The 24,589-nt window shown below is 34.1% G+C and overlaps 1 protein-coding gene across 2 annotated transcripts in view; it reads right to left on the bottom strand.

Annotated features, from left to right (window-relative positions):
* The window catches only part of LOC129748402 (protein argonaute-2), a 98,088-nt gene that overhangs the window by 55,765 nt on the left and 17,734 nt on the right, over window positions 1–24,589 (bottom strand). The window lies entirely within an intron of this gene.

Below are 24,589 nucleotides of genomic sequence, written 5' to 3' on the forward strand. Positions count from 1 at the left end.
AGATAATCGGAAAAAAAATAATTTGGATGCAAAATAATTTATAATAATTTATTTGAGAACTGAAAAATTAAACAAAAACCAACTTTTTGGCGGCTTTTCATAAATTCTCTGGATTTATATGGATACCACTAGAGTGGTATATTTAATTAAAAAAAATTGATTAAAATGACAGAAAAACAACTGAAATGTTTAAATGAAAACATGACAAAAATAAAGAAATGACGAAAACAAGAAAACGGCCAAAGATGGCAAAAAATACAAAAGTTACAGTAACAAAGTTGTAATATACTTTCGTAATTATTATTTATTTAATTACAAAAAAAAAACAAAACATGAACATTTTTCCCTGCACGGATAAAAAAATCTACAAGTTGTTAAACAAATTTGTACATGGCAATGATTTTTGATTGAACCTACTATTTTTTTCAATCAACATCGACATCTACGAACAAATTCATGTTTGTGTAAAGTTCACGGAGAAAAAAGACGACAGTTGTTCCAATTATTTCAGCTTGTTATACCAATAATCGAAATGCAGTTGATTTTTTCGCATTCAACTACTTATATAATAGATCCAACTACAAACTTCTAATTGTCCTTACCCAATTAACTATCAATATAATGCATTCAACTGTATGATTTATTTTATGCATTCAACTATAAATACAATAGATTCAACTACAAACTGCTGATTGACCTTATGCAATCAACTATGAATATAATAGATTCAATTGTAGTGGTATAATAGATTCAATTTTAATGGTATAATTGATTCAACTGTAGATATGATAGATTCAACTACAATTGTATGATTGATCATAGGCAATCAACTATAAATATAATAGATTCAACTGTAGTGGTATAATTGATTCAACTGTAAATATGATAGATTCAATTGTAGTGGTATAATTGATTCAATTGTCAATATGATAGATTCAACTACAATTGTTTCATTGATTTTAGGCATTCAACTATAACTATAATAGATTCAACTAGTGGTATAATTAATTCAACTGTAAATATGATAGATTCAACTGTAGTGGTATAATTGATTCAATTGTAAATATGATAGATTCAAATACAAATGTATGATTGATTCTAGGTCTTGAACCATAAATATAGTAAATAAAATTATAATGTTATGATAGATTGTGTCATCAGGAAATTCGTCATCAGGGAACCGAAATGCGGCTTGTCGACCATCGGGAATTGGTGAGTGAGCACCAACGAAGGCGAATTAAACGAGGCGGGTAATATTGAAAAAATAACAATTTTTAATTATTTTCAGCGTTTTATAATCTGTGTTCCCCTCTTCTAGGTTCATCCCTGCATGGTGGTTATCCAGCTGGAAGAAAAATTTCGAACCGAAGCGAGGTCCCCGTGATTGTGTTCCTGGTACATGGAAAGCGGACCACCCAATGGCAGCGATGGTGTGGCAGCTTTTTGATCCTGCTGCTGAGATCCGAGGACCTTCAGGCTGGAGCAGTAAACGGCAGTTCACCAGATGGAAGGAAAATTTCGGATCGAAGCGAGGTCCCCGGTACATGCAAAGCGTACCACCCGATGGCAGCTATGGCGGAAGCTGCCAGTTCTTGTTAGTATTGTAAATTAAATCAATAATAAATGATTTTCTAGCATGGTATAGCAGCTAATCAATATTAAATATGATGACTTTGTATATATATATATGAATTAAATCAAATAAAATTAACTTTTAATTCTATAATACACAATAATTGAATCAACTATAAATATGATTGAATCAACTATTTTTGTATAATTGAATCAACTATATATATAATAGAATCAATCATACATTTATAGTTGAATCTATCATATTTACGGTTGAATGAAGAAATTCAATCATACATATGTAGTTAAATCTATGATATTTATAGTTGAGTGCGCAAAATCAATCATATCAATATAGTTGAATCTATTATATGTATTGTTTAACACATAAAATCAATTCGACAGTCTATTGTATATATAGTTGATAGTTTAATATTTATAGTTAGCCGAGAATTAATCAGAAATATGATTGAATGTAAGTGGGTTATTGTTAAAAATACTATACTTTTTTTTCCGTGTTGATTCGGCTGAAGAGGATCTCTTAACTGCAAATGGCTCAAATAGTTCAAAATATGGCTTTTTTTAAAAGTCAACTTTAAATATTTTTGTAGTTAGTTCTATAATCTTACTGATGTTAGACTAGACCTCAAATTATGTTTGTTTTGTATGGAATTTCTGAAAATAACATAATGTGACGGTTATCACAAAATGTTTGGGTCGAATAATAGAATTAAAAATCTCGCGTGAGCTTTCATCCCGACATACGGAACATCTTAAAGCCTAGTCCACACTAGGAGACGGTTCGTCTCGAGACAGTCTCAGCGTCTCCCATTTTATTCGGGAGACACTGAGACCGTCTCAGGTTTCCAACAACAACAACAAACAACAAAGTTCGTCTCATAACAAAAATCGCAGTTCATGTTGCCTAGTGTGGACTAGGCTTAAGAATGCACAGAAAACTGCTGCAATAAGTGATCAAAACAAACAACTTTAAAATTTGTATTTCACAGATAGAATATGTTGTCTAGGCTACAAATATTCTAAATTATCCTCAATGGAAAGAATTTGCGACTAGTTTATGTCAATTTTTGTATTTTTTTCGTACTAACACTGTTTGTTTACATTCTGTTTCATACGACGTAATGAAATCTCACGCGAGAAATATTGTTTTTGTCGAGAATTCAGATTGTTTGTCGGAGACTTCAATGCTTAGTAATGTTGATAAGAAATCTAAATCGTCCTCCCAGTCTTTTTTATTCGAATATTTAAAAAATCACTTGGTTTTATTTTTATTTTTCCGGTATTTGAGTGCAAACAGAACAAGCCATTTTTCGAATTAAATGGAATAATTCTATTTCAAATAATATTATCTGCTGAGCATATTCATCATAAAACTTGATCTTTGCTTGAAACGAAAAAAATTATGATCTCACTAACGAACTTAGAAATGCCTTTGTAGCCTAGCGAATTTTTTATAACTCTCCCAATTCACTTTCATGGATTTGAATTTTAAAGTGATATATCACTATAGTTAAACAATTAGGAAAAATGTAATCTGGACAAAAAAACTGCAATAAAATAAGAAAATAAGTCTTTAGGTACTACACAACAAATACTTAAAATTCTAGAAAAAGTTAACAATCTGAATGGTTTTTGGGCAAATACAACTGCCAACAAGTGAAGTGTAGATTTATTTAGGTTACTGACATATAATTTTTTTTAATTGGTGATGTGATTTACAATCTGTCGTAAAAAAAAGAAATTTAAATTCGATTTGAGAAAAGCTTCGCGGGCCACCGATTGCTCATCCCTGATTTAAACCACATGAAATTTGAATGTTTCTTAAAGCATACTTAATTAAAATCGTTTGGCAATCTTTGAAGTTGTTAAATGAGTTAAAACTTTTAACCTCTAATGATCAGAGATTTTCTTGAATAATGCCAGAAAAAGTATTAATTTTTTTTTAATTGTTGTATTTATGAAACTATCTAGGCAAGATATGAACCCTAGATTAAATGAAGGATAACTAAAAGATTGAAAATCTGTTTTTAGTTTTCATGTAGGTTTAATAGTTTATCAGTTAGTTATCAAAAATCGAATTTATTAAAAACTGGTCAAGCTTAAAATTTGCACACGCCATATCACCAAAACTGAAGGATAATCTGAGAAAACAGAATTTTTGGGATCTTTTTATGAAAAAAAATCTCCTGCTTATCTTTGAAAACAGTGAAAAGTTTGAAAACTTATAAAAATCAACAAAAACGAAGGAAAAGTTTCCACAAAGATATTTTGTTTTGAGGAGGGTTATTTAAAATTTGCGCTTAAATGAAAGAAGAAAGTTCATTTTTTTCTTAGTCCCTAATATTTGTAAACAAAAGTCTTCACATTAACATTGCTCAAAATATGAATTACTACAGTTTCAAGAACAGCAGAAGAATTTTTTTTCATAATATGATCCCAAGAATGCTTTTTACTTAATAATTCTGATCAAATACTTACAAAGGATTGATTTTAAAAGTACATAAACCATCCAGAACATTTAAAAACTATACAACCAATAACTAAGTCGTCAGGATACTATTTGTGGTCTTGGTAAAATACAGGGAAGAGAAATATTTTTAGATTTTTAAAATGAATTAATAATCATTCTGTTTGCGACATTAAAGGATGTCCACGATGAAATTGCCACACACACAAATTGATTCGCAAAATTCGAGTTTTCATCCGATTACCATCAAATTTTCAGGGATTGAAAAATAACTATTGAACTTCATTTTACCATTTTACTCGTATTTTATTTACAGTCCATACGCAAATGCCCACACCTTGGCCTTAACCCCGGCCATTAGATTCTGCACAACCTGTGAATCAACCGTGTATGTAAATTGTAAACTTATAGGGTGAGTGCTCCTACTTTGGACCTAGAGCCTACTTTAGTCCTAAAATGCCGAAAATCACCACCATCACCAATACTTTGTATCAATACCAAGAAATAAACAGAGGTGCGAATTTATAAGTGATGCAATTCAGAACCAATATTGAATATTTCTAACATTTTTTGCCAGCTTTACGCAAATAAGCTACAAGTAAGTAAACACAAACAAGTTTCAGCTATTGTTCTGCTGATAGAACTGTTGGGGAATTTTTTTTTGTGATATTCATAACAGAAATTTTAGTTTTTTTTAATGTTTAAAAGCTGTAATACTTTTTTATGGTAATAATTTATTGAAAATAACATGTTCAATGAATTTGTTGATTTATTTTCGAAAAATCATACTTTTTATAGGAATTTTAGTTTTAGGTCCAATGAAAGGAACCGGTCCAGTGCCAAAACAGGAACAGTAGGTTCAAAGTTGGATATTTTGATCATCTATATATTTGCAAATCTCTCAATAACGGCGGCACCTATGTTGAAAATTTTCATTGAAACTTGCAGATAAGATCATGACTTATAAATGAATTTCCTGAAAGATATAAATTTCCCGCCCATTTATGAGAAAAACATGATTATTTAAAAACCACCGCTTAAAGGGTCCAAAGTAGGGCAACTAACCCTACTTTCTACAGTTCCTCGACTGTCTTCACTACCTTAGGTCGTTTAAGAAGGTGCTGCGTCATAATCGCCCGTTACTTCTCGATGGAGCGGAGCTCCAGAGATTTTCGGCACGAATTTGACCTTATTGTCCGCATACCACTTCAGAACGTCCTTGGAGTAGTGGCATGAGGCCAAATCCGGCCAGAAGATTGTTGCGACCTTGTGGGCCTTCAGGAGAGGAAGCAGCCACTTCTGGAGGCACTCTTTCATGTACACCTGTCCGTTCATCGTGTCTTGGGTCACGAAAGGTGCATTCCGCTCCCCGCACGAGCAGATGGCTTGCCAAACCAGGAATTTCTTCGCAAATTTGGACACCTTCTGAGTGCGGACATACTCCTGAACGCTGAACTTATCCTTGGCCATGAAAAACAGGCCGAGCATCTGTTTGAAGTCTGCCTTCACATATGTTTCGTCGTCCATGATGCAGCATTCAACTTTCGTCAGCATGTTGAGGTACAACTTCCTGGCACGGGTTTTGGCTGCCGTGTTCTGCTTCTCGTTACGATTAGGGGTCTTTTGAACCTTGAACGTCCGAAGCCCAGCCTTACTTTTGTCCTTCTGGACAAAACATTGGCTTAGGTTAAAAAATCATAAAAAAAAAGTTCTAGATCCTCCGATAGATTATTTCAAATTTGTGCTCAAATGAAGCGGGAAAATCCCAGCTTACGAATGAATGGTGCAAAAATTAGTGATGCTAATTTTCGAAAAACAAAGTGATGTATTAAGGTCAAAGTTATAGTAAAAATGTTTTATTAAAATTTAACATAATATTTCGTCACGTTCATCGTGGTGTAATTGGCTAATGCGCCATTGTACTGAAGTAGGAATTGCGGGTTCAAGTACTATCGGTGAGCCGTTTTATCTTTTTCGAAAAATTCATGATATTTACGGCTTACGATCTTTCTTTTATTAGAAAAATATCTCATGTTTCTCTCCTACTTTCCATCACCTTTGAAAATGTGATAATTTAAAATATTTTTTTCATAAATTTTCGTTAAAAATAAAATTTGAATTTTGTTCTCTAACTCCTAGTTTAAAAAACATAAAACTCTTTTCACGTTGATATGATAATTTTCTAGTTAAAAATCTATTTTTCATTGTTTCAAAGATTTCACTTGTTGGACGCTTATTTTCGAGTATCTGTGTTGCCACGTTGCCAAGCATCAGGCTTTTTTTCCTGAATGTCTATTTGCTATGTATATTTTTGTTTTTTTTTTTTTGAACAGACATGTTAAAAGAGACAATCCTGAAAAAAGTATTGCAGTTTCAAAAATTTTCTATCGATTTCTTGTGCCATTTTCTTAAACCCCCCGTTTCAAGACCACCAACAACAATAGCGCGTTCCAATTATACCAGCCAGCCGCAGTTGTTTTCACTCTCATTTGTCCTATCGACCGCACTACTCTGCTGGGGTAGGACACGCATAAACAAGAGAAAATATAAAAAAAAATATTCTCCCCACGTTTACCCCACCAATAAACCGACAGCACCCAACCACCCCCTCACGAGTTGGTAAATGTGTTAGTGGTTTGTTTTGACGCGGATCCGGTGTTGAAATGGTAGAAATGCATGCACTAGGCGGGCGAGGGTGGGTGGGTAGCTCAATTCTATTCTTGGTAGCTCACGCTCAGTGCAACGGTGAGTGAGCGCCAAAACACCAAAAATGCATTTGGGGAAAATTGAGTTCTTCTGGAGTATGAGATCCAAGCTCTCTGGAAAAGTGGGTGCCCGAATCGGAACTCAACATAATAAACTCCAGCGATCCACACGGAAGATGGGGGCCAATGTTTTTGCTCAATTTTGTTAGAGAAGATTTGTTAAGCCGGGTTTTCTGGACGAAACAGTGTTAGTGAGGCAAAATTGCTTTTTATGTGTCTCGAACATTCAAGTTCATGTTTATGTTTGGATTTTGTCGGTCAATAGCAAGAAATGGGCTGAGAGGCATACATTTTATACAGATCAACATGACTGGAAAACAAAACCAATGTCAAGGAAATCGGGGGATGTGATGGCACTATCTTCTATCTGTTTAAGTGTTTGTTTTTGTGATATTCAAAGTTTATTGCAACATTGGCAACTGGTGTCACAAATCTACTATAATTCCATCAAATAAAATAGGTTTTCTATTTCACATGTTTTATTTGAATAATCTAATGTTAAATGGATTGTTTATTTCCGTAAACCTTTCGGAGCCTTCCAAACCGAATTCCAAAGAAAATTGGATTTCTTTTTCCCCGTTCAATTCAAACTATGACGTAGTAGAATGCTCTCTTCCACGCGTGACTAGGTATAGCTAAGTGCGAAATGCCGGGATGTTATCGATTTGCTCTCACTTTTCTTGGGTGGAAATCTCTGGAGCAGCGACATCAATTCTTATTCTTATGGTTTTTTCGGGACCTGGCATTGAACTTGGAACAGATGTCGTAAGTGTAGTGTAATTCTGTTTACTCAGATAGCTTCAGTTGTTATTTCATTTAACATTTCAATATCAAACAAGTATTGCTGATTTTTTTTATTAACTTGAACAAATCGCTTTTGAACTTGATTTACTCAAGTGTTAGAACGACACTTGACAAAAATTTATCTGTAAATGAAATCGTTAATCATAGCCGGTAGGTAGCTGATAAGACGTGTTTGGTTAAATTTACATTATGGCCCTCGAATGTCTGCTTTGGCGTTGTGCACAAAATGTGTTAAGCAAAATAAAGTTGAACAAATATCTTAAAACATTCGATATTCGAGTAATTTTTGTAATATTCTAAACATTGGACTATTACCGAAAACTGGTTAAGTCAAAAATAAACAAAATATCAATTATTAGACCCTTACAAAAATTTATCGATAAATACTCTTCACCGAGATATACTTGGTGAAAATCTGTCGTTAGAGAACAAGATTTTTTTGCAAATCCAATGTTTATGACAAAAAAGCTGTACATATAATTAAATTCTGAGAATGAATTTTCTCTTGCGATGAAAACTGAGCACTGCAGAACGCATTTCCATATGATCGGTCTTTATTTTCAAAAGACACAATTTTCCTGTTTGGATAACGTGCCGCTTTAAGCCTACCACTTTTCTGATACCTTCAAGGATTGCAGACGTCAAATTCGAAAAATCTCGGTAGACTTCCTGACGCTAGGTTTTGCTAGTTTTTACATTTTGGATAATGTATAGATAATTGCAAAAATCTGGAGAGTCCGTCAAATACGTTTCTACAGCCGACTAACACATCGTTTGACGAAAAACACATTCAACGAATACTTTTTTTAAAATTCACTAGATCAAAATCGCTGATCTCCGAAAATCAAAGATTGAAATGAAATATCCCTTGGTCACGTTCATGTGTATTTACAGATGTACAGTGATCGGCAAAAAACATCCACCCCTCATTTAAATCTTAAAATGCCTATGTTTTAAGTTCCTCAAAATCTTTTCGAATTTCAATGAGCTCGTTGGAAAGCGGATAATTTCAAATTCAGTGTACAATTGAAATTTATTTTATTAATTTTTTCTTAGTAGCAACCGGTTAACTGAATTGCATATTTTTAGGATGTGACATAGAAAAATACAGCTTAATGGATTATTTGATAAAAATGATAAAAACAAATAACCATAATTGACATTGACCTTTACTGACCATGTCTTGCATACTTTTTTTAAGGTTTCGGTGATATTCCCATGGTAGGGGGTGGGAATGTGCGTTAGCTAGACCCCTAAACAGTAAATTTGCAGATTCATGGTTTTTCTTTGATTTAAAAACTCGAGATCTTTGTGTAAAGTACGAAACTCATATGAAATCATAATCGGATGTGTTCGATGATTACTGAATCTGTGTTTTGAATATTCAATCTCCATTCTGAATTTATGTTTTCAAATTAAACTGTTGTCACAATTTAAAGACTAATTTGATAATAGTTTATATTTTAATATTTGATTCGATAAGAATATTATCAAACATAATATAATCAACATTGGTAACTCTCAGCTTGCTTCATATACTTCAGCAAGGACATGTATATCAGTACCACCTCCTGGAGAAAGTTCTTACTAGAAGGAAATTTCAAGCATTGAGGTACTGAGGAAACTCTGAATATTCTTTCAGTCAACCGTAGGTTCGCGTCTTAACTACAAAAGTTCGTGTTTGAACTTGCATTTCTATGACCACGCAGAGAATTTTTTTTATGTTTAATTTTCAACATAGGAATTTCAGCCTACTCCAACTTTTCTTCGTGTAGCAAAGTATGTTGCTATGGTTCTCAATTTGTGTTGTTTTCTGCCGAATGGAAAAAGGTCCCGACTGACGGAGTATGTCAAATCTACAATTTGAGATTCTAATGTCATTTGAATTGGAACAATCATTGATGGAAATTTTACTTTTTGGATAATACTGAATATTTCGTAAAAGAAATCATAAGAAGGCAACAATTTACTAAGTTAATTTATCTTAAAATGTACTCTACAATATTATTTGAGATTTATTGATGACCACATTATTATTATTATTATTATTATCGGGAGCACGTTTGGTAAATGGAAATCAGCATTTCTCTAAAATGAATAAATTGGTGAAGGAAAAAATTCTTCGTGTAGAATTAGCTCTTTTTCATACTTTTCATTTAGGCACATCTGATATTTTTAAAACTCCAAAACATGTTGAACCGATAAATCGAAATCATATTTTGAGTATAAAATTTATTAACGAAGTCAACTTACTTATCATGAAAGATATTATGAAAAAAATAGTAGATATACTTGTGTTGTATTTAGTATAATTGTCAGATCAGGACACAAAGTTTTGGTGATAATGAGCTTAACAGTTTTCGCCAGAAGCTTTCGAAATTTAGTCTAAGGCAACTTAGGTCTTCTCAATAGCATTTATTCATGTTCGTAAGAACTTTCCTCACATGGAGGCGCGTTTCATGTGTCCTTGAAGTTTCTGGGGAGTGAGGAATATTCCTACTATTATTATATTTGATATTATTCTCAATTGAAAATTGTAAATCGCATTACATTTTTAAATATTTAACACATTACATGAAAACGATTTTTATGTTTTGAAAATAGTAAATTTAAACAAACATTTAAATTATGAGTTTCACAACAATAACCATTTACATTTTGAGTTTTTAATTTTCTAAAGTTTGCTGTCTGATTGTAATTTTGATTTTGAATTTATATTTCGATTTCAAGACAAGAGCAATTTTACTGTATCGGCATTTTGAGATTTAAATGAGGGGTGGATATTTATTTGTGCCGGTCACTGTATTTATATTAGGGTGGCAATGGATGTATGGGAAAAATTTATGATCGAATTTCTAAAACCGAACATATTCATTTTGTAGATTGGCCCAAAAAACTGGCCTGTGCTAAATTTCAGCTTAATCGAACTTGAATCGCTCAAAGTTTCGGTTTTTTTTACCCTAAAAAATCACCGTAGCGGGGAATTCGGAAATCGGAAAAATCGAAATTATAAGTTATGTTGTGAGACGGAAAACTTTGAAAACAAAAAATGAAATAAATAATTTTAATACCAAATGACATAAAAATGCATGAAAAAGTCGAAATCTGGTGTTATCTCAAAAAGAAAATTATGTCGAAAAAAATCGACTTTGAAATTTCTAAAATCACTAAAGAACTAAAGGAAATTTGAAAAGTCATAATATTTTTTGATGTCAAATGACTCAGAAATGCATGAAACTTGGAGATCTGGTGATATCTCGAAAACAAATCGACATTCTGGAACTTCGTAAAAACCAACAGTTTTTCGAAAACTTGACAAAGTCCCAGAAAGTTGATTTTTTACGATTTTTTTTTTAATAACATTAAATCTCGACGTTTCATGCATTTTTAAGTCATTTGGCATCAACATTAATATTTCAATTTTCCCAATTTCCTTTGGTGCCCCTTTGGTCGATTTTTGATAAAAACTTTTCTTGATATAACACCAGATTCTAACGTTTTATGCATTTTTAAATCATTTGACATTAAATTTTAAATTTCGTTTTTTTTCGATTTCCTTTGGTCCCCGCCCCGTCTTGGTTATTTTTGAGAGTAAATAAAAAAAAATCGAAAATTTGAGCGCTTCGATGTATCCCTAAATCAAGATCGATTGAGCTGAAATTTTGCGCAGGACAATTTTCTGGGGCCAATCTACAAAATGTATATGGATGGTTTTCGAAACTCGACATGACCCATTTGGCTGCCTGCCTAGTGTACAGTTATTCAAAAAAAAATTAAATCGCGCAAAGCAGCGCACAAACTTCCAACTTTGACAGAATGCAATTTCTCTCACAGTTGATATCTTTTCATGAAACTTTCACACAAGCTAGATAAACTTATAAGCTCTTCACTCAATGAGTTTCGAAAATTTTTCGGGCACTAGGAAGAGAGATTCAGTTATTTTATCAAAGTGAGACTAGGTAAAACAGGGATGAGCAACCTGTGGCCTGCGGGCCGCATGCGGCCCTCGAGACATATTTGTGCGGCCCGCGAAGCTTATCTCAAATCATATTCATGTTATGTTTATTTTTCTACGAAAAATTGTTTATTATCATTAAATAGCATTTCCTACTATAATAAAAATAAAATATTAATAACTTGATCAAATATGCACGTCGTTATTTGCAGTTGCATTAGCCCCAAAATCATTCAGATTGTTCACTTTTTTGTAGGACAAAAACAATATCTGTAGTTCTGTGATTCAAACCAAACAGTTTGTAACGACTACTCAGGAAAATATCATTTTTGGTGCCTATGTTTCAATAATTAATTTTGTTAAATTTTGGAGTTCTGAATTCAAAAAAATTCACAGATTTTGTCAATCACTTCTGGTTTCGGTGTGGAAATTTTAAAATTGATCAGTTTTTGGTGAAATCGATCTTTTATAACTGATAAACCAATTAAACTTCATAATAACCAAAAGCTGATTTTGAATCTTTACTATACGTCATTCAATCAAGGTCTCAGATATTGCCAAGATATTAAGAGAGTATGAGTAAGAGAGAGATGTAAAAAATTGAATTCTACAATTTATAGAAATTCGAAAAAAAATTACAACTTCTTCTGACCTCATTTCAGAAAGTTATTGAAAATTGGATGTAAAAGATTTAAATCATTCAACAACTTTGTTGAAGACTGCGAAATGATTTAACTTTTTTGAATTTCATCAATACTCCCGTTTTTGCAGGTTTGGAAAAAAATAACAAAAGGAAAACTTCCATAACTTTTTTTCAGAATTCAAAATTACTCGTGATCTTTGGGAAGGTCAATAAGTGTTTGTTTTTTACAGTTTTGTCAAACAAGTACACAAATTGAATTACTTATTTTTTAAATACCTCTTTTTCAAAGTTATTTCGAAAACTAGAGCTGACAAAAAAAAATCATTGAATATTTGGATTCAGCGCCCCCGAATATGTAAGTCAAATTCAATTCTGAGATTCCTTGCACCTAGGAAAAATGTGATTTCTGTCGTACTTTTATTCGTATATTCGGACAAATTTCGAAATTTCCGCGATTCTATTTTTTTCACTCTATAAACGCGACCTATATCTCCAAGCTTCGTTAACAGAATGCATGATCGTCATATGCTCTCTTTTTCTCACTCGTAACTTTCGCTAACGTTGTCGTTTCGTGAAACTGACAGCATCGAAATTCCACACGTTTAAATGTGTTAATTCATATTTAGGTACAACGCGTTGATTGAATCCGATTGAGAATATTTATTTACTCATTTTTTTAAATTTATCTATCGTCTGTAGTTGTATTCACTACATTGCTATCCGCCTCTACTCTATGACAGTAATGTGATTTTTGTTAAGTCAAACTTTCAACAAGTTGCATTCCGAATTTAAATCCATCAACTTGATTCGTTCGCAAGTTGCGTATCCGCAAGTTCTTTTATATATTCGTCAAAACAACAAAATATATTGCAATATGATGATTGAATTCATAACACTGAATCTTTCATCTCATTACTCTTCCCACTTTTGTATGCATTTTTTCTGTTTTCTTATCTCTTTCGTTTCTTTTCCCTTTCAAATTTCCTTTTGCTTCTTTTTTTCCTTCATTCTTCTTTCTTCTCGGTCCTAATTTTTTTTATAAGCTCTTTTACGGTTTTTTGTTAAAAACTTTATCTATTGCTTTTCTCTCAAATATTTCTTTTCTCTTTTTTTTTCTTCTTTTGATTTTTTTTTTTTGCTTTTTGCTAATATTGGTTCTAATTTATATCTGATTCACTTCTTATATTCCATCTCTCCTTTTTGATAATTGTTTTCTTTATCTTCCCTCTTCCTTCCAGTTTATTTGAATCTCCTTCTCCTTTTTTGATTTATTCTACTCGACGAAAATTTTCAGTTTTATTTTGTTCTTCTTTTTTTTTTTTACACAGTTTAACATCTTTTTTTTTACTCTTTATCTGCTTTGATTTCTTTTCTATTTTTTTTCTTTTTTTTCAGTTTTTTTCTTTTCCATTTGGGGTTTCTCGGTACCTTTACTGCCATTCTTTTTTTTAAATTCTTTCTTTTCATGTTTATCTCTCATTTCTTTTACTTTGCTCTTATATCATTCGTAATCTCTGTCATACTTAGTTTTAAAATTTTCTCTGGTTTTTTTTTCGCTCTCGGTGCTACCGATTCTCGTTTCTATTTCGTTCAATTTTTCTACTTCCCTCTTTTTTCCTCTCATATTTGACCTCAATTAAATTCAAATTTTCATTTCATTACTTTTTTGTCCACTTTTACCACTAACAATAGTTATTTTTCTTTTTCCTGTTTATCTTTGAAATCTTTTCTTTATGAACAGTATTAACTTCACATTCTCTTTATTTTCACCAGTGTTTTCTTTATCTTAAATTTTGTATCCATTTTTTTCTTTTTTCAATTATTATTTTTTTTTTTTTTTTGTTTTTGCGATTCTTTCGTCGCTCTTCCCTCTTTCATTCTTATTTTATTTCCTCTTTCTTCACTTATCTCCTGCATCGTTTTTCATTCTAATTCTCTTTATAATAATTACAATCGAATCCTCTATCGAAATTTCAAGTTTTTCATCGGAATACGAAAATATAATTCCGCGTATTTCATCGGAATATCAATTAATCCGAATTTTTCTTCGGATTTTAAATTACCATCCGAATCTTCCATCCTAATAACAAGATCTAATCCGAGTCTTCCATCGGAGTATTAACAACCAATCCGAGTCTTTCATCGGAATTTCAAGTTACGATCCGAGTATTTCATCGGAGTATCAAACAATCCGAATCTTTCATCGAAATTTCATTTTATGATCTGAATCTTTTAAACAATCCGAATCTTTCATCGGAATTAAAAATGACGATCCGAGTCTTTCATCGGAATCAAAACACTTTATATAATCTTTTCTAATCCGAGTCTTTCATCGGAACTTCAAGTTACGATCCGAGTCTTTCATCGGAATATCAAACAATCCGAATCTTTCATCGGAATTTCAATTTACGATCTGAATCTTTTATACAGAATCTTATCCGAGTCTTTCATCGGACAATCAAGAACCAATCCGAGTCTTTCATCGGAATCCGAATCTTTCATCGGAATTGAAAATAACGATCCGAGTCTTTCATCGGAATCAAAACACTTTATCCGAGTCTTTCATCGGAATATTCAAAATCAGTCCGAATATTTCATCGGGATCCGAGTCTTTCATCGGGATAAAAAAAAACTCCGTGTTTGTCAATCCGAATCCGAATCCATTAAGATTTCTTGCCACTCAATTAAACTAGAATCTTTAAAATAAAATTATTCAAAATGGAGAACAGAGAAACCGTGACTGCAACTCGAATTTCAATCCGATTTCCTTTGAACAGATACTTTCCTAACCCGTAATGCTATATTCTTTTCACTTTCACACTTACTGACTGCGCCATTGTCGTACTTTTATTCGTATATTCGGACAAATTTCGAAATTTCCGCGATTCTATTTTTTTCACTCTATAAACGCGACCTATATCTCCAAGCTTCGTTAACAGAATGAATGATCGTCATATGCTCTCTTTTTCTCACTCGTAACTTTCGCTAACGTTGTCGTTTCGTGAAACTGACAGCATCGAAATTCCACACGTTTAAATGTGTTAATTCATATTTAGGTACAACGCGTTGATTGAATCCGATTGAGAATATTTATTTACTCATTTTTTTAAATTTATCTATCGTCTGTAGTTGTATTCACTACAATTTCGTTGTTTTGCTCGCTGTGGTGCTATTTAAAGAAACTTCATTGGCAAATCATGCCAAACATCGATTGAATTGAGTCATTTTATTTGAAAAATTAGCAATTCACATCACCAAATTCATAAGATTTTCATGTTTCAGCCTTAGAGGACCTATCCCAGAGGTATTTAAATTAGATTATTTGAGAAAATTTATGAAATCTGTAAAAAATTCTAGAATCAAAAATTTCAACCGTAACATTGACAAACAAATCTGGATAAAAATCTGTGAAATTATGAATTTTTCAAACCTTTTGAATTTTTTAAACCTTGCTCAATATCTCAATGCAATGAATTCATACGCGACTTCAAATTAAAAAATAATCACCGTTTCTAGAAAAAAAACTGAGGCTTCACGACAAAATTTATATAAATTGTGAAAAAAAACAATTCAAGAAAAATCACAGAAAATAATCGCTATGGTTAAGCTCCATGATACTTTTAAATGGAAGTGATGACGAAAAATACCATCGCATTTGTTCGAACAAAAACGAGGTATTCTCAGAAAACGATTCAAATCTTTTTACGAACCATAGAAACACTTTCAACATTTTTCATTTTTAATAAATAAAAGGGAAGCAAATGATGTTTCCTTTTTTTCAAAAAAAATGTTTTCGCTTAACATTTCAAATCAATTCAAACATTATGGATCTCTTATCAAGATTAGTGATTATTCAATTTCGGCTGGTCTTATCAGCTTATACTTAAAAAAAAATTATGCAAAGACATGAATTCGTTTTATTCATCCTTTTTCAATTTTATTTTTGGTAAAATTTTGCCTTTATAATAAAATACGTGAAGCTTTGCAATCAATTTTTCTTGAATTTTGTTTTTAATGCGGTCCGCCGAAAGAATGTCAAATCAAAAGTGACCCGTTGCTTCAAATGGTTGCTCACCCCTCATGTAAAACATTAAATTCTAGTATGTGGCCAAATTTTATCAAAATCGATCAACGCGTTCAAAAGTTGAAGCGGTTTGAATATGATGTTGGTTTCGGCGACGGGCACCAAATTATGAAATAAAAACGTAAAATTAGACAAAAAATTACACCTTATTTTGTGAGGTAATCTCTATTTTCGCTACTTTTACTATATCAGCTGAATTTGTCTTCCTAGCGCCTGAAAAATGTTCGAAACTCCTTGAATAAAGAGTTTATAAATTTATCTAGCTTGTGTGAAAGTATCACGAAAAAAATATCAACTGTGATAGAAATGGCATCCTGTTAAAGTTGGAAGTTTGTGCGCTGATCTGCGCGATTTCAATCTTCAATGGTTATTTGAGGGCAAAATACTGAACTCATTTCCAGTTTCTTTGTATTCTTAAAATATTTGGATTATATAGGATGACTCATAAAAAATCTATTTATATAGCCCTCACGAGAAAAATTGTCTCTAACCCACCCCCCTCTACTAACGCCCCCCCATAGTCTAATCCGGGATACTTATGTAAATCTTTAAAATTTAGAAAAAATTAGAAGCTGGAACGTTCAGAACTAAAAAACTATACTTTCGCAAATTTTTTATAAAACGCAGTGGGCTTGGGATATAGCTCAGTTGGTAAGTCAGTTGTCTCCTTAGCCGATGTCCGCGAGTTTGAGCCCAAGAGTACATATCAAACACAGCTGTTCCGAAAAAGTTTTTCAGCTGTCCGCAAACTTCAACGTTAATATAAAGTCGCGAATGCCATAAAGATGGTATTATCGCACAAGCACTAAATTCTACTTCGGAAGTCCGAACTTCCGACTTCTGACTGACTTTCGACAGCGGAAAATGAAGTACTAGGTTGTCGGAAGTCTGTGTTCAGCTGGCAGTTCACCAACGATATTTCTAAAAAATGTATTAAAATCTATATAGGGGAGAAAACCCAGCCAACAATTTGGTAGGTATATCAAAAGATATACGTACGTCTATGTCGACACAAATCATCGTACATGACGTTAGAAAAAAGCATATACCTACCAAAAGTGGAGGCAATATACGTACATGTTTTCGTTATTTTCTGGTTTATGACATCGACAACATCATATGTGATGTCATTTACGATGTTAGAAATACTTTGGTACTTTATGTCGCGTTGGCGTCGTTTAGTACGTTACATTAAAGGATTCGATTCATGCGCATTTACGATGATGGGAGGATTGACAGTTCCATACACACTTTATGCGATGTGTGTTTTACCCTTTTACGACTTGAAGCGATATGATGATAAATTGGCGATTTAAGTCACCCTTAATGCGAGGTGTGTTGAACTCTTGTACGACTTGAAGCAATCTGACGATGAATTGGCGATAAAAGTCACCCTTTATGCGAGGTGTGCCGAACTCTTGTACGACTTGAAGCAATCTGTCGATGGATTGGCGATTTAAGTCACCCTTTATGCGAGATGTTTTGTACTCTTGTATGACTCGAAGCAATCTGACGATGGAATGTCGATTTATGTCACCCTTTATGCGAGATGTGTTGCAGTCTTATACGATGTTCAGAGATTTTAACATCGATTGACAACTTAAGTTACATTATATAAGATGTGTGTTGTAAGCTTGTACGATATGATGCAATTTGACATTTGAGGGACTCTTTAAACGATATTTTATGTGAGTTGGGATGTACTCATGTACGATTTGTATCATAAAACGATTTTGCGGACCATTTTATGTAGCATGTTATGTGTAATATTGTGATTGAAATACGACGCTAGGAAGATATAAAATTAATTAATGATTTTAACTGATTTTTATTATAACTCACATTGAAATGCACTACATATATTTTAGTAGGTACCGCAACCGGGCATTGTCCCGCTCGCTACTTTCCTAACTGCCACCGCCTCCATGCCTCCCTCAGGATCTTTGACGCCTCTTTCTTCCGGGTTTACAGCGGAAATTGTCGGGCCACAATTCTGTCCGTGAACATTCCTTGATACTCGTAGTATGCACATGCAAATCGCCGGGTAATTATCCGGCGGGTTTTTTTTATCTGAGCCTAGTAGGGGAGAGAAATCCTGTTATTTTTGAAAGGAAAATGTTAGTGAGGTTTCTGTCCAACGTTGTTTTTCTAAAACCTACCTTTATTATTTTTTTTCCTCCGTTTGCTTGTTTGCTTTAGTCGTCAACTTTCACAAAATTCAAATGCTGATACAAAATTTCAAGCACGATCGCAAAATTGCACATCCACTGAACACGATTTATCACGATGAAGTTTTAATATCATTATGAGATGTGGGCGAACGCTAAGTATCTGTTAATACGAGTCTAATTTGATCGCATTAAATATATTTATATCGTGGGTAAAGTGACCGATTATACGATTATAATCATACTTGTTATAATATTTGTAGCCATATAGGAAAGACACGGTGTTAATTTGCCTACTAATGTGACATTCTAGTAAACATACAACGTGATACGAAAGACGATGCTTACGTAGTATTCTTTACGAATTTATTCGAAGTCATTTACGATTTCGATTCGAAAGTAATTTGTGTACCAATAAAATGCTTCTTAAGAAATCTTATGCACCGGCACCGCATGAACGATTTTTTATTCTTTTTGAAAATAGATCGAGGTATCGTGAATTCGACCTTTTTGAGTTCCCGATTGACGGCTAATTCCAGTACCTTGGCTCTTAGACGACGTAGACGTTACGCTCTTGAAAATCGAAGAACAAATTACAGTCGCAACGAGCCAGCATTCCGATTTATGAGAGAAGTTAACAGCATTAATAATATTATAGATTTAAACTGCAGTGTTCAAACAGTGAAAAACCAGTATGTGTTATATTTAAGGAGGCAACTATATATAAGATAATTTTTAAGATATCGGGATGACGGGCTCAGCCAATATATCCATCAATAAATCAAATCGTTATAAGATTTCATTTGACATCGGCGGAACTAAATACGACTTCATCCAACATATCGTAACTAAGTCGTATTTCATTGGGAAGTTGCATCTTCTACGATGAATAAACGATATGGTCGAATGGTAAGTGTACATATTTACGATTCCGATTTGAGTTGCATCTATATACGAGTTCGACGATGATTTCTTTTACGATTTCATGTTGGCTGGGAAGGGCATAATGACCACCTTAAAAAAATTTGGCGTTTAAAAAATGATTATAGTGAAAAATCAAAAAAATTAATAATGATGGAGATTGAGGAACGATGTGTACATCATGTTGCAGTTTATACCTTATAGATTATAATGATTTAACATTCATAAGTGCTTATTTCCCGGTGCTCAAAAATTATAATTTTTTTGTCTCTTGAGAACCTTGTTGGTTTTTTTTATATTTCTGTAAACATAATAAGAAGATTTCCTTTCTGCTGAATAATTTAGACTATAGGAACTACAAAACTGTGTCTCATGAAAATTCATACTTTCGTGGAAAAGAGGAGCGCTTATTATGCCCCGAGTGCTCGTTATGCTCTTATCTCCCCTAAAAATGAATTTCTGTCTATCTGTCTGCCTGTCTGTTCCCTATAGACTCGAAAACTACTGATCCGAATTGCGCGAAACTTGGCAGGTGGGAATATTAAAGGCCGGGAAAGATTCCTGTTATGGTTCGAAACCCCTGCCTCTCACAGGAAGTGGGGAGGGGGCCTCCCGAACAATAGACAAATGTGTGCATAACTCGAGAACCGATCGAACAAGCGGTACCATGGGCATGGGAGTGTTTTTCGGTGCGAGGAATGTTTTCTGACGGTTTGATACCCCTCCCTTTTTTCCAGTGGAAAAATAGGAAGGGGGAAGGGGGGCTCTCTTATACACAGCAAAAATTATTTCCTGTAAAATTACGCAAATGTCCTGTAACAAAAAGGAGCAGGACATTTACCGTAATTTTACAGGTCGAAAAACAATTTACGTGACATTTAATTTTCAGTGTACAACTATTTTACATGCCATCTTCGTTAACTTTCAAGGAAAACAATTGCAAATTACAGGTTTTGTTAATTAAAGGTTGATTTAATTTAAAGGTTGCAGTTTCAGTGACACGTAATAGTCAAAAAATTTTTCTGTGTAATTTTTTACATAACTCGAGAACTATTAAAACAAATGGAACCAAATTTGGCATTTAAGGGAAATTAAGTACGAGAAATTTTTCTATGGTCATTCGAGATACCTCCCTCATTCAGCGGAGAGAAAGGAAAGTGAGGGGGGAATCTTTTATACAATTTTTATTGCATAACTCGAAAACTATTCCATTAAATGGAAACAAATTTGACATGGAAGTGTATTTGGGTACGAAAAATGCTTCTATGAATATTTGGTACCCCTCACTCCTTCAATTGGGTGGATAAAAGGGGGTGGGGAGGGGGTCCCTTACAATTTTCATCATAAATGGAGAGTTGGTCGAGTAAATTTGGCATGTGAGGGTGTTTGAATACGAGAAATGTGACTATGATAAATTGAGGCCCCTCCTTTTTTTCAGCGAGGAGAATCAAAGGGGGAAGGCTTCCATACAATTTTTTTGCCTGACTCAAGAATTAATCGAGCTAATAATACCAAATATTTCTATTAATTACTAACCCATCCATCCAATGTGTAGAAAGGAAGGGGGATGGGACTCCCTTACAAGTTTTTGCATAACTCGAACTAACCAAGCAAATGGAACCATGTTTGGCATGGGATGATATTTAAATACGAGAAATATTTCTATGTTTATTGGAAACCATTCCTTTCTTTCAGTTGGAGGATAGGATTGAGAATATAGGTAGTCAGGAGGGTTGCCATACATTTTTCTGCATTACTCGATTATTAATGACTCATCTATGATTATTTGAGACATCACCTTCCTTCCAGTGAGCAGGTCCAATATTCTTATATAGGAGGGGGAGGATGGCCCAATGATGGAATCAATGGAAAAGTATTTGGAAACGAGGTATGTTTCTACGATTGCCATAGACCCTTACGCCTTGCAGTGTGGAGGATTGGTGAGGGGATTGGGAAGGATAGAAGGCCCCCTAACCAGTTTATTTGACATAAATCGAGAACATATCAGGCAAAAAGGACCATATTTTATAAGATAGATTGTTTGCGTACGAATAATTTTAGGCCCTTTCTTGTCAGTGTGGGACGGGAAGAAATAGGCAGGTTTAATTAATATTTTATTTAAAAAAAAACTTGAAATCTCTTATCAAACAAATGGTGCCAAATGTGGCATGATAAAGATTATTTTCCAGAAAATAAGGTTAAGTCATCCGAACATGTGAAAACTGGACCTAGAAATTCCCGTTTTTATTCGGACATAGCTTTTCGACAGAAACATTGACCAGAAGTGCCGGAGTAACCGTAGCAGAAAATAATTTCCAAAACAAATGTTTGAGCTTCCCGAGTTTACTCAATGCACATCAGAATGAAAATAATCAATTTACAGTCCAAGTTGACCACTTTACTCGAAATAAACGATGATTTTTGCCTGAATGTTTTGAACTTTTTTTGCACGATTTCTTTTTCTACACGTACACAACAATCGGGAAAAAAAATAATCCAGTATATTTCGTTCGGCCGAATCCCATCAATTAAAAGGACTCACTGCCTAGACTCCACCGCGATAATGACATTTAACATTTTGTGATAAGCTGTCTGTCATACATAAATGTACCTATTAACCGGACAAAAGAGAACGGCGGATTTCGCCGAATAACAATGGACGTTCCCCGGGCTGGATGTGGAACGTGATATTTTGCACTGGCCTCTGCCCAATACATATTGACGGTGGCCGGACTAATCAACGAACCGAGAAGGTATCGAGGAACATGAACGACTCTTACTCGAATGGCTGGCTCTCGGCTACCTTCTCTGCTCTCGCCTCGGCCATCGCCATCATCGATGATGTTTGGTGTGCAATATACCTACCTTTGCCAGCCAGCCAGCCAGTAAAAAACTGACCGAAAATGTGAAACTGGTTTCCCAGAAGGGGTTTGTCTCGGCCTGTTCCGGAGGGGGAGGATGTCTGATTTTTTTTTTTCATTCGTTTCATTTTTGAACTGCACTCGCTGACTTAATACAGTGTCGGTGGGGTTTCCACGCGCAGATTTTGAGGCCTTTCGATGGAGTCAAGGGGAATCCGAAGGCAGGAAGAGGAACACAAATAGCAATTTCGTACCAGCTCTCCAGACGATTTTGTAACTGTGTATCGACAACAAGACCCCCTCGATCTCTCCTCACTACAACAACAGCATTGTGCGAACACCATTATTATTTTTGGGGCCAGCAGACAGACAGCTCAACCTGGTTTTCGGGGGCCAGCGAACGTGCGAATAATTTTTGGCTATTTCGAATCGACGAATCGGCAGACATTCCGCGTCCATATAGAGGACTGACAAATCTTGCCTGTGTTCGCGTCTGATAAACTTAACTTGATGCAGTTCATGCGATGGACCATGACGCGAAAAAAAACACAATAAATACTGTGAACGAAAACCGGACCGGCCGTTGACCGGAATCTGCCTAAAGACGGGCCCAAGGGTAAGAAGAAGGGTACAGGTATGTGGCCAAGCAGCTGCCGGCCAGCCAGCCGATCACGGGAAACGATTTATTCTTGTCCGCGCGACTTCATTTGTTTGTGGTTAAACATCGTCGTAGTGAACACAAACGATTCGAAAGTGTGGTTCGATGGAAACATTTTCGAGATCCTGTCTTTGGGTAATGCATTTCTACAATTTGCTCGATTTGAACAGGATGATTGCATCAGAAAAAGTTAACAAACAATTGGGATTTCGACCTTTCGGGGAATGACATCCCCTATGGAGGGGGGAGGGGTGTTATCGGCCCCCAAGCGACAAAAAACCGTTTCAAAATACTCGCATATGTTGGAATTTTTATAAAAACTTTCCCTAGCTGATGTACTTCAGAGTTTTCAAAGTTTTCTACTTCGTCGGAGTGGTTTGATAAATAAATGAGTTCATTGATCACTTAAAGCAGATATACTAGAACCGATATACACCACTTAACGAGAAATCGGGAGACACGAATAGCGCTATCTGGCGACAGAAATGGAACTATTACACTGTGAATTTTTTCGGAGCTTTGATCAGAGATGCCAGGTGTCCTGATTTTTCAATTGACAATCGCAAAAAGTGTGGCGTAGCATATAAAAAAAGGCGGAAGTAAAATGATTACTATTTGAATAAATATGAATTATTAACAGCGAATATTCTTACAATTCTTAAAACGTTGTCTAAACCCTTAAAGCATCGGCAGCGATAAGTGCTATCCCAGGTGTCAAACCCGGACACATTCTAGGTCCTTTTTTAGCTTTAGCAGTACATTTGCGCACCGGTAAGTGCTAAACTGGTTTCCATTTTAGCCACTGGTGACACTCCGATAGGGGTTGTTGTTTTTTGATGCTATTTCCTTTTGTTAGCATCTGTCAAATCAGGAGCTGGTCGGCATTCAAATATTGCTCCTGGCTTGCTTTTTCAATACCGAGGAGCAAGTGTCAAAATTGAGTGTTATTATAGCTTTGACACCTGACCGCTGCTGATACTCTTAAACATCGTGATTGTAATATTCCTATCGATTTAGCGCAAAGTTTAAAAAAGAAAGAATGAAAAGGGAATGTTATTAGAATCATAAACTTTAAGGTCAAGAATTCGTAATAAATGACTAATTTATTATGACTTCATAAATAACTAAAAATACATTGATTTACGACACTCGCCATAAAATCTGCCTGCACAGATTTTAGACTTTTGCATTGCAAATTTTCGCCAACACTTAACGAGAAAGCCAACAAACTACAAACTTCTTAATCAAACATTTGCGCCTTTAAGTTTCTCTAAATCAAATTCCATAAATTTTATTTCATCTTTGTCTTTATTTCGAGTTTTTAACAACGATCCGTTACCTAGAATATGTCATACAAAACGGCAAATCAAAATAAGCGGAAGCTTAATACAAATTTTAAAAGCTTAGCTAAGGACGAAAATTAAATATAGATAAAGTAATAAAAAAATTGAAATTCAAAAATGACTATTATTAATTTTTCCTAGTTATATTTAACCCTCATCCGCATTAGATTTCATTACCCTAATCAGCACTAGGAGTGTCAATTTGACACTCCAAGCTAAAATCGTCATAACTCTTTTTATATATAACCGATTACAATGAAACTTATGTCACTAGAAACCTTGTAATGTCAGTAAAATATGTTTAGAACATTATATATAGCTAAACCT

The sequence above is a fragment of the Uranotaenia lowii genome, chromosome 2 (assembly GCF_029784155.1).
Source record: "Uranotaenia lowii strain MFRU-FL chromosome 2, ASM2978415v1, whole genome shotgun sequence".
Lineage (NCBI taxonomy): Eukaryota > Metazoa > Arthropoda > Insecta > Diptera > Culicidae > Uranotaenia > Uranotaenia lowii.